The 11,872-nt window shown below is 37.6% G+C and overlaps 1 non-coding gene across 1 annotated transcript; it reads left to right on the top strand.

Moving 5' to 3' along the window:
* The first annotated feature begins 3,318 nt into the window (after positions 1-3,318).
* trnai-uau (transfer RNA isoleucine (anticodon UAU)) lies at positions 3,319-3,412 on the top strand. Its single transcript has 2 exons — positions 3,319-3,356; positions 3,377-3,412. It is a non-coding gene; the product is annotated as a tRNA-Ile (tRNA).
* The last annotated feature ends 8,460 nt before the right edge of the window (positions 3,413-11,872 follow it).

Here is an 11,872-nt window from a genome sequence, read left to right on the forward strand (position 1 = left end):
AAACAGAATTAATTTTGTCACTAAATTAAAAACTAAATTAAACTAAACTATTGCAGGTTAAATGAGATTATTTCATTCTCAAAACTATGAACAAGATTAAAGGATGAATGAGTGAATGAATGAATGGCTTTGTGAAATTTTAGAGGTTCTGCAGAAAGAAGGCAGAAGTTTTTGTGCTGTTTTGTTTGGACCATCAGAGCCTAAAAAAGCATTTTTTATGGCTGGACTTTTGTGAGAATGTAGCAAGCAATTGAGTCTATTTATGGCTGCAGCATCCTGACGATGTTTGGATGATGCAGTAGCACAACTCTTGCACTATTTCATCCTGTAGCTCGTCTCGGTGGAGTTTAATGAGCTGTTTAAAACAATTTCCTTACTATCAAAATATCATAAAAAAAACAACAACAAAAAACAATCGCTCATAAACCAGAAGACACATTCAATACGAAAAAGTGAAAGTGAAATTGTCTCCCTCAGTAACCTTATACATAACCTCTTGTAAACAGAAACTGTTGTAATCTTCAGATTCTTACTCTATTGAAATCAATAAAATGAATTTGTGAATACCAGTACCACATATTAATGCTTTAACACATTATTAATTATTCAGAGTTGACAAATCGTTCTTTGTTTTTCTCCTACAGTATTTCTGTAAATCTCCATTGAAATCCATAATTTTAAGCATAAGCAATAAATATAGAAATATATTGTTCAAATATTGTAATTGTGACCACAGTGTCAAAATTATATATCTTAAATGTGAACATTTTATAAACTTACCAGACTGAAGGTAAAGTTATAGCGCTGGATACAAATAGGAAGTGTTATGATACACTCTATTCACTTTATTCCTCATTTATCATTAATCATCTGCAGAGAATGCGTAAAGTTTGTTAGTCATCTTACATCGAACTTCACGTGTGCCTTGCTAGAAGACAGAAAGTACAGAAATGCAAAGTACAGATCTTAGATTAAAGATTTTATGCTGGAAGTACATGCAGAGAGTCATAGTGTTAAAAAACCCAAGAAGCGATTTCTGCCAAGAGCAACACAAACAAATGAAGCTTCATGATTTATTCATTTATTTATATACTCTGTATGTTATATACAAGCAGTCCTAAAAACACACATTTGGTAATTTTCACTTCAATGTATGCATCACATGTGCATCTTGTGGTTGTAGTTTAGAGATACTGTATGAACACAGATTTGATGGCCTTGTCACCATGACTTTTCTGTAAACTGAAAGGCTAACCACTTCTCCTTTTGCCACAATAGGCAAAATATTGCTATAGTTGATTTTTACTCTGGCTTCCCTGAGATCTCTAAATGACTGACTGATATTGATCCACTGAGAAAAGTGAGAGGTTTCAAACAGAATAGCAAGTCAAATGAAGTGTAAATCATACAAAACGCAACTAAAATGGGAAAGAAATAGTTTGCTCGTTGACCAACACATGCATGATACTTTTCACATTGTCACAATTTATACAGATATATTACTTTATCTCAGTGTTTATGCACTGCTCCAAATGCTTTCAGAATTATTAGGATCCCTGAAACCTGAGAATTTACCAACATGGAAAAGCAAGAAACTAAACAAAAATAGAGAGGCTGGTAACACACAAATAGAGATGTGTTTATATTCGAAAAAATGAGGAAGAAGCCAGTTAAAATCGGAAGAGAGCAGAAAGGGCACAAAAATAAATATGCATGCCAAATAAATAGGACATTTATTCAGAGCTCACAACAATAGCTGCGGTTTCAGAATGCAGGGTGTCTGGTGGAAGAGGAGAAGCAGCGACGTAGGGAGTGTGCGTCAGTAGACATCGAAGAGTCAAAACTGGAAAGCATCCTGAAAAATAGCTTAAACTGAAATGAACCCACAGCCTACCAGAGTTATTTCTGTTGTCATGTTATTTCATCACTGCGGCTTTTTTGCAATGCACCATCACCCTGACAGCTCCTCTGCCCCATTATTTACTGGCTGCCTCATTCAATTTTATATACATATAAAAGACCATCATACCTTCCTTCATTTTTGAAGTAGAATTAAAGAGATGGGTTTCAGCAAAGGTTTTAAAATTCACAATTTATTTGAAAATATTCATTTTAAAGTGGTTAAGACGATTGTCTGTTGAACATCTCTTTTTCTTGGGAAATGGTGATGTTTTATTTGTGGATCTGGACCAAATGGTTTGTTTGATAAGCCAATGTAATTTATAAGACCTTCATAGCAACCCCGAAGACCTTTTTCAGACAAATTAACAACGATTTAGACTTTAAATTCATAATGTAGCATATTTTTGGGTTTGACCGATTACTCGAGAAGTAAACAGGGTTGTATTAAAATGCGAGACAGGAATGTGACCTGATGGGCAGGCAGTGCATATAAAATACCTTATGTGACACTTGAGTGAGGCTAAACCTAGTTTGTCATTTTCTCATCCGGCAATATCGCAATATTGCCCTAGAATTACTCCCTCTTAGCTGCAGCTTTGGTGAAAACACTGAGAAACGTGTCAAAGGAAGAAAATATATAGAGGAACCTATAGAGGGAGCTATAGATTATTCATAATAATTTCTGCCTACCTACAGCCTACTAAACGGAAGTGCACTGAACGGTACCGTACAACACACATGTTGTGTCACAAACTGTTTTGCTGAAAGTGTCCCTGAGTTACTAACCAAGTAATATATAAGTAGTATATGTGAGGAAATTTTTATTTTTAATTGTTGGGACACAGAGGTGCATCGTAAAAACCCACTATTGTTCAGTATTAGATTCGTAACAGACACTTTTTTGTCACTGAAGCATAAACATATCTATTACAAATGTGAAATTGATAAAGTGCAGCTTGTTTCATATTATAATGGTGTTTTTTGTTAGAACAATCCCATGTTGTTGACAATCTGCCGTTAGCTCTCTTGCTAATCACTAGCACAAAATGCTAACGTTATATTCAGAGAGCACATGCTGCAACATTACTATCATTCAACACATCACATTTAATGCTTAACACTATCAAAAATCGATACAAATCATTTCAACTACCCTACTAAATCGATATAGTGTACTACTGCATCTGCATCTGTTTTCACTAACTTACACAAAAGGTAAAACACGTGAGACATTAAACAACTGGCTGTATGAAAAACGTAACGTTCAGTGGTAACATCAGAAGATCATTTTCGTCGGTCAATCAGTAAATACTGAAGTCGCGGTGGGAAAAAGGCATTTAGAAATGTGTACGATGTAGCATTGAGTGAATGTTCGAGCTTGAGGTCATATACACTATTGCAGCCAATGTGAGCGAAGCTCCAGTGGCGCAATCGGTTAGCGCGCGGTACTTATACAGCAGTACATTGCAGAGCCATGCCGAGGTTGTGAGTTCGAGCCTCACCTGGAGCAGTGTTTTTGTGTTACTGCAAAAAATGCAACTTTCTGTTATTACAATTGGAATAGTAGGCCTGTCTTTTTTAGACAGGACGTATAATTAAGTAAATTATTAGTGTGTTATGGAGAGTTTGACAATGAGTAGGCTATATAAATATAATTACTTCATAATGTAATGAGGTCATATATGATTATTTAAATGTATATTTGCCATTTAATTACTTGTATATTTTATTTTTTTTAATTACATTCTAAATAAACTGATCCGGGGTACACAGTAATTTGATATTTTTATTTGCTAATGTCTTTGTATGTTTGACAGGTTGTTTTCTGATTTCAGGGTTTCAATAGAGTTAATTGCAGTACCTCCTTCTAACAGCAGGCAGCAGTCTGAGATCATCTAAAATGCTTTGTACACATCCTGTTAATGAACACACAGCACTTACACACGCCGATCAATTGATGGCAGTGTTGTTCATAAATTTTGTGAAGTATTTCTTATGATCCCTCCATCCATGTAGTTCGTTTCCCTCATGTTTACTTTTCTTGGATGTTAAAATAACATTTCATCTTGGAAATCCACTGTCTGCACATTTCACTAAACACATTAAGTTAGTTACTAGAAATACAAAGAAAATTACATTTTCAAATACTCTGGAATCAAGAAGATATGACTTTTATTCTTTTTTTTTTTTTATTCTATTTTTTTTATTATTTACTTTTGAAACACAGATCCCCTTGACTAAAAATGCAGTCTATTCAGTTTTGACACACATTTGAAAAATTAAGTAGTTTCATGCATATGGCTAACTATGTGACTTGTTTAAAATGCAATCAATTCTAAATGCCTCAGTAATGCTGTACGAATCAGAAAACATTTAAAACAAAAGGTAAATTCTGTGACAATGTCCAAACATTTGGATTGGTAAACTTCATCAAACCTCAGTTTTATCATCTATTATGAACACCTCAGGTGATACAGTCACAGTTAGTCAGACTCAGCACTAAATGTAGGTGTAAATGGTCCACCACATTCAGAAATGGTCAAAAGCCATATCACATAAACATTAATTAATCTCAAACAACAACATAAGATTTTCCTAGACAGATATTAACACCAGGTGTAAATGGAGATTTAATGCTGCTAGTCAGAATCGTTGCCCTCGTATCAGTTTCTTTACCTTTGTCTACACATCACGGTCAAAATGACAAGGCCCTTCAGGGTAAGATGTTTTCAAGACAAACCAAACATCAGATGTGTCAGCTTGGCTTCATTCCACACTTGATCTTGACTACAGATAAGATCTTTGGCCTGACTATAACATTTATGTTAGAAGGATCAACAACATGTTATTATATACCAAAATCTGGGATCCGAGCCAAATCTGATGCTTTCTGTGGGAAGATACTTACTCACAGCTGGCTGGTCTTGTACAGTGAATCCTGATTAGTTCATTTTTGATAACAGAAATAGATAATGTGATTCAAACACAACTGGTGCCAGTGAATAAGCCAAGAGCCTGGCGGGTTTACTGCTATGAATCCGATAAGACACCCTGACTGTGAGTGAATGAGTCAGCAGATCTGGCCTGGAGAGACGGCGGCAGACAGCTGACCATCAGCCTGCGATCCTTAACTAACCTCCTTCCTAATCACTCACTCGCCTCAGATTTGGTTTCACTGTGCGTTAAATGACTAAAATTCATTCAGTTGACTTGGAAAGGACAGACCCTTGCTGATACATAATGACATATAGCCTGCTGAGAGATTTAGCCTCCCTTTGTTTAGCGGCCCGCTAAGCAGCACTGGAGGGCTAGAGGCAATTAGCATGAGATCAGCTGAAAACAAGGTCAACTCAGGGAAAGAAGCAGCCTCTCGGAGGAGACACAACATTAAGACGTGGCTTGTCCAGTGCGATGACCTTCCTCTCTGGAATGGGCCGTGGTTGCAATTCACTGGTATCCGTGGGCTTTAGCTCCGCAGATTATCAGGAAGCGCTGTAACAGAACGTTTAACACAAGAAAGACAGATCATTCATCGTTAAAGGTCATTCAGCTGCATTTTTACCGGCTGTTAGTCTTAACAAAGTTACATTTAATGTCATCATAAAGCACAGATAATTTGATCTCCATGACACTCATGTCCATGATAAACTGCATCTTTGGTTATTTTCAGCAACACTCAAAATTTGAAGTTCATTTGAAGAAGAGTTTAACCAGTTATCTAGGTCATAGACACACTAGACTACGTAGGACACTTGAGGCGTTTTTGTCAGAAAACCGTTCTTTGCTCATACACGCCCTCTGTCAGTCAGCTGAAACTGCCATCGACACGCTCTGTCTGCACTTGCGGTGTTTTTTCGTGGAAGTGTACACCAACTACTTGTAGAAACAGTGAGGAGGCCAAACACACAATCATCACTATAATGCGCTCAACTGTCCAAACATTGCCAGGAATGTTTTTCTTATACAATTTCTTTCTTTGAACATGGCTGCTTGAACGGGTTGCTTTTGTGAGCAGTTGTTGCTATACAATTCAATATATGATTTTGTTGATACAGTATGTTATGCTTTTTTATGCCATACAGGAGGTGCACAATATACAGTTGTGCTCATAAGTTTACATACCCCTTGCAGAATGTGCAAAATGTTAATAATTGAAACAAAATAAGTGGGATCATGAAAATTGCATGTTATTTTTTATTTATTTATTACTGTCCTGAATAAGCTATTTCACATAAAATATGTTTGCATATACTCCACAAGACACAATAATAACTGGATTTATAAAAATTACCCCATTCAAAAGTTTACATACCCTTGAATCTAATACTATGTGTCATTTCCTGGATGATCCACAACTGTTTTTATATTTTGTGATAGTTGTTCATGAGTCCCTTGTTGGTCCTGAGCAGTTCTTCAGGTTCTGCAGTTCTGCCTGCTGTTCTTCAGAAAATTCCTCAAACTCCTGCACATTCTTTGGTTTTCCAGCATCTTCTGCATATTTGAACCCTTTCCAAAAGTGACTATGATTTTGAGATCCATATTTTCACTCATACACAACTATTACAAAAGGTGAAAACATTTACTGATGCTCAAGAAGGCAACACAATACATTAAGAGCCGGGGGATGTAAACTGTTGAACAGGATGACAATGTTTAAATTCTTCTCATTTTGTTTAACGATCAGATTTTTCATTTAGTACTGGACTTCTGAAGCTACATAAATACTTACATGTTTCCCAGAAGACAAAATAAGTACAATTTACCCTGATCATCTAATTAAAAAAGTTTACACCCCCCTGTATCTTAATGTATTGCGTGGCCTTCTTGAGCATCAGTATATGTTTTCACCTTTTGTAATAGTTATACACGAGTCCCTCGATTGTCATCAGTGTTAAAAGATGGATCTCAAAATCATACAGTCAATGTTGCAAAGGGTTCTCAAAAATGTTGCAAAGTGTTCTCAAAAGTTTTGCATGCATAAGCACACACCTTTCCTGGACAGGGTTTTAATGCATTTAACGCCTTCACTTACCTTAAGTGCACTGTAGAAAATACTGTTAAGAACGTTTCAAACCTTACATACAGTGGAATATACTGTTCATGCAGAGATATATTGTTTTTAGGAAATACATTTGAAGAATTCAGTGTGTGACTGTGAATCGACCCAGAATCTGGACTGTAGACAAATTCAAGATACTGTACATAACCCAAACTGTTCATGTTCGTCTGCATGTAGTGTTATTAGCTGCATCTGTGCAAATGACAGTTGCACTGTTCCATAACTCTTTGGAAATCCTACATGAGCATATATGTTTTGAAAGGTCTCAAATGTACCAGTTACTTAAATAAATCTCACCTGGATAAGAGCAGAGGAATGTATCTTGGGTTAAAAACTCACACGTCTCTGGTTAGGCATGAGCTGTGAATTGTGACAGGTCATTGGTTCAGTGCAATGTACTGTGAGCCTTAGGCAATGCTCATTATAGTAGAAGACATAATTATTATCATTACTGTGGCTGTTTTCTTTTTCCACACGCCGTTTTCCTTCAGGCAGGTTGATGATTAAGTGTTTGTAAGCCTGCCAAGGGGAAGTGATGTCACCTTATTTGGCATGTAAGACAATAGATCAGGTTACATTACTTTTCTCATGAATACAGTTTTTATCTTGCAGTGGTTTGACAGGATTTATAACCAGAATTATTTAACCATCATTAGTGTTTGTTCACACTTCACACTTCTTTACTTTGAAATGCTTCACTACTTTTCTAATTATTTTAGAAAAGATCAGGACTTCGACTTCTTGAATGCTCACATGAATTTGATTTCTACAGTCTTGAAGTGTGCTTGATTTTTGAAGGACTAAAAGTACTACAGGAGATCAGGGTATGAAACCGAGGTGGAGTGCGAGAAGAATTGATTTCTTTTGCAGAATGATGGTGATGGCTGTCCACAAATTTTGAGCAGTAACTAAATATTTGCTGAAGATGGATGAACCAAGTGAGCTCTGGCATGTGGGGGTAAAGGTCTGGTCTGGTATCGGCTCCTGTCCCCCCTACATCTCTTTAGTCTTATTAAACATGTCTCCAACAGACGGTTCCTCTGCCAGTTTCCTTGACATATTGCTCCTCTCTGCTGGAAATCTGACTTGATTTACAGAACTCCAAATGAACCCTATTCACACTCCCCCAAGTTCAGATGATTTTCAGAGCACGTTTAGCTGTATAAATCTTCCAAACGCCTTTACGAAGACATTGCAAAGATAGATTTTTTGACTTTTCTGAAATTTACAGCTGAAAGTGTTCATTGCAGAAATAGTCTAGCTTCTGTGGTAGTGTCATTTGAAAATTATGCTAATGATCCTATCTGAATATTCCTCATGCCCATATGCTGTATTTTTTGTCTAATGGTCATTTTTTGTTAAGGATTGTTTATGACTGGCGAATATGTGCCTACATTCAGACCCATTTATCAATAAAAAAAAAGTCTGCTTGTGCAATTTCCTTTGTTTTATCAGCCAGACCAAAGATTGTATCCTCCTTCCTCTTTCTACTCCATCCCGTGTCAGCCTATAAAAACGAATGACTCCTGACCACATCCACTGGACCTACTGCCCATCCAGATGTATGTCATGAATTATGAGTGCTCATTGAAGGTACTGTTTGATTTATGGAAATTCGGAGCGCCCAACATTTCGGAAGTGTCCATGTGGTGGTCCAAAATATTATTATAATTTTTTTTTTTTTTTCAAGAGAACATCCTTGCCAGAATTGTTCTCTTTATCTAAAGCAAAATGTGAGCATTTGCAAAGGCATTTTTTCACCTTTGGTGCCTAATGCAACCAAACTATTCAGTCACATATATTTGATCAAAATATTACACATTTTTTAATATACCTACTGCATCTCTATCTTTCTACAGTCGTCTTTACAAGTGTACCTCAACATCTTGTAGTATTTGATAACAAGTATTATAATACTTGAAGAGCCTGCCTGGATGACTCATAGTATTATGTACCATGCCCTCATCTGATTCTTAAAGTAGTGGTGTTCCCAAGAAGGAATGGGCTTAGGAGTAGACAGTGGTCTACAGAGAATATGCCTCTGATACTACTTAAAGTTAGGCCAACAGGGGGTTGCCTTATGGGCTGAGCAGGTTGGATCTTTCAAAGCCCTGGTTATCTCTCCCTGTGGATATGTCAAGGCCAGTATGCCTGATCTCCTAGGAGGTGATGACAGTACCCCTCAGTTCAAAGACGTCTTTCGGGAGTTCCTGGCAATGAAAGATTTTCAGAGCAAAGAGAGCAAATTCCATTTTTAGACCAAAGACTTGGAGAATAAGACAAATCCTTCAGAAAAAGTCCTGCTGTGCATGTGTTGCATGTGCTCCTTTGCTTCTTCGACTTGAATTCTGTGTCATATATTGTAATGCACTGAATAAAAAACGTCAGTAAAAGTGATTTGTGGTTGTGATGTTTATTTTTCCACTAGTTCTGAACTACTGCTTGTTAAACATTTTGCCGTTTTGCTTTTGATTGGTTGCCTGCAATGTCATGTTGCATATGTCCGTCCATGCAAATCTATGTTAGTACTCTCATCACTGTCAGAATCTAGTAATACAACTGTACATCGTTTCCTCCGAATGTTATGAAACCCTTCATATTAGCTTGCATGTAGCTCTCTTCAGCCTGGTGTATTTTCATCAGTGTTCGTTTTTCAAACATAAACCATGTTGTGTTTTAATGGTGTACTAAAGGGAGAAGGCATGAATGGCCCATTCAGTCGGTTCGCTTATGCTGTAACATTGCAGGGGAGCAAGCCAACTGTATGTAATTTTGACAGTGGGTGAGGCTGCCCCCCTCCCCTTGGTCCCTCGATCCGTGCCAGGCTCTGATCCAGAACTAGGGGGTTGACATCATTCCCTCCAGACATCCAGGCTTGTTATTGCTGCCATTCCAGAACTCTTTGCTTGGGCTGAGCAAACAACTTGGACGACTTCACAAGGGCCCTGTCATTCAGACAGCAAAGCACTGCAATAGGGCCACACTAGCAAGCTGTTGAGTGAGGAGACTTGCGACTTTTTTAATTATACAGAATGGAGTTTGGCTGTTCAAACTAATGCATTTGATCCCCATGAGAAGCTATTAATTATAAGCACAGTGAGAGCTGTAAACCTGCACATCCCAAAGGGAGCTGTTGAATTGGCAAAATAGGGAAAAAAATACTTTTGAAAAAGTATAAAGGTTATCCATATAACTTATACAAACATAGAGACTATAGTACAGTAAATGTTTGTTCAGGTGCGACCTGCCCAGAGGCACTTTTTGTTTCAGGAGTTAGGACCAAGTTTGCTTTGAGACTCTCAAATATCTAAATTAAAGTATATCCATATTAGTTTATTTTATTATTGGTCTCACTTTGCATGATGCTGCTACACTGTAAACAAGGAAATTTACACAAGGCATCATTTGGGGTTACTTAGATCAGTGTTTCCTAAGCTTGTTCCTGGAGACATACCAACAGCACATATTGACAAACTCTTTCTAATCAAACACACCTAATTCAGCTCATCAGCTCATTAGTAGAGATGCCAAGACCGATATGGATGGGTTAGATAAAGTGGACACCAAAAATTTGTAGTGTTATAGCTTGCCTCCAGGAACAAGGTTGGGAAACATTGCAATAGATCACCACACCACTGGAACACTTTGGAGAACCTCAAGATCCCATTCTGAAGGTGACTTAAATATGTGTACTCAACAAGTGCCTCAAAGCCCCTTGTATCATAAAGTTTCTGTAGGAGATCCGTTTTAGGACTCAAAAGACCACCATTTGTTTTTCCATTAACTGTGATTAAAGCGTAATAGCACTGAAAGGGATAGTTCACCCAAAAATGAAAATTCTGGCATTAATTACTCACCCTCATGTCATTCCAAAACTGTAAGACCTTCGTTCATCTTCGGAACACAAATTAAGATATTTTCGGATGAAATCCGAGAGCTTTTTGACCCTGCGTAGACAGCAACGGAACTACCACATTCAAGGCCCAGAAAGGTAGCAAGGACAAATTAGTCCATCTGACATCAGTGGTTCAACCTTAATTTTATTAAGCTCCGAGAAAACTTTTTGTGCACAAAGAAAACAAAAATAATGACTGCATTCAACAATTCTTCTTTTCCGTGTCAGTTGACATGTGTTCACGAGAATACCATGACGCAGGAGCCGACGTTCTGATGTAGAACCCGGATGTGCTCTGCCTTGTTTGCAAGCAGAGGAATGCACACACATGTGTTGTGGTACTGTCATGAACGAGTCAAAGACTGACATAGAATAGACAAAATTGCTTAATAAGTCATTATTTTTGTTTTCTTTACGCACAAAAAGTGTTCTCATAGCTTCATAAAATTAAGGTTGAATCACTGATGTCACATGGACTATTTTAACAATGTCCTTACTACGTTTCTGGGCTTTGGACGTGTCAGTTCCGTTGCTTTCTATGCAGGGTCAGAAAGCTCTCGGATTTCATCAAAAATATCTTAATTTGTGTTTCGAAGATGAACAAAGGTGTTACAGATCTTCGAGTCTGACAGTCTGAAACCCCAAAATAGTGTCTTTTTCATTCTTTCTCTGGCTGTTTCAAAGTAAACTAGCCTACCAGTGGAAAGGTAGACGGATCAATTAAAAGCAGAAAGGATGACTGAAAACCAGTGTAACATGTACACATTGCTTAGTGATGCAGGAACGATGTGTCAATGTACGCCCCCATCTCTTCAAACTGCTCCAGCGTTGTCTCGAGCTCTGTGTACTCAGTACTCGCGGCCAAGATTAGCAGAGAGCTTTATAGGGGCTGCTCGCACCTCTGGCCCCATCTCTCACATTCCTTTGTCCATGTACACACGCAGCTCAATCTGTAAACACAAGCCAGTCTTTGAGTTCTTCTGTAGCCACATCTTGTTAAGGGAAGCCATGATGGT

Source organism: Onychostoma macrolepis, chromosome 13, assembly GCF_012432095.1.
Source record: "Onychostoma macrolepis isolate SWU-2019 chromosome 13, ASM1243209v1, whole genome shotgun sequence".
NCBI lineage: Eukaryota > Metazoa > Chordata > Actinopteri > Cypriniformes > Cyprinidae > Onychostoma > Onychostoma macrolepis.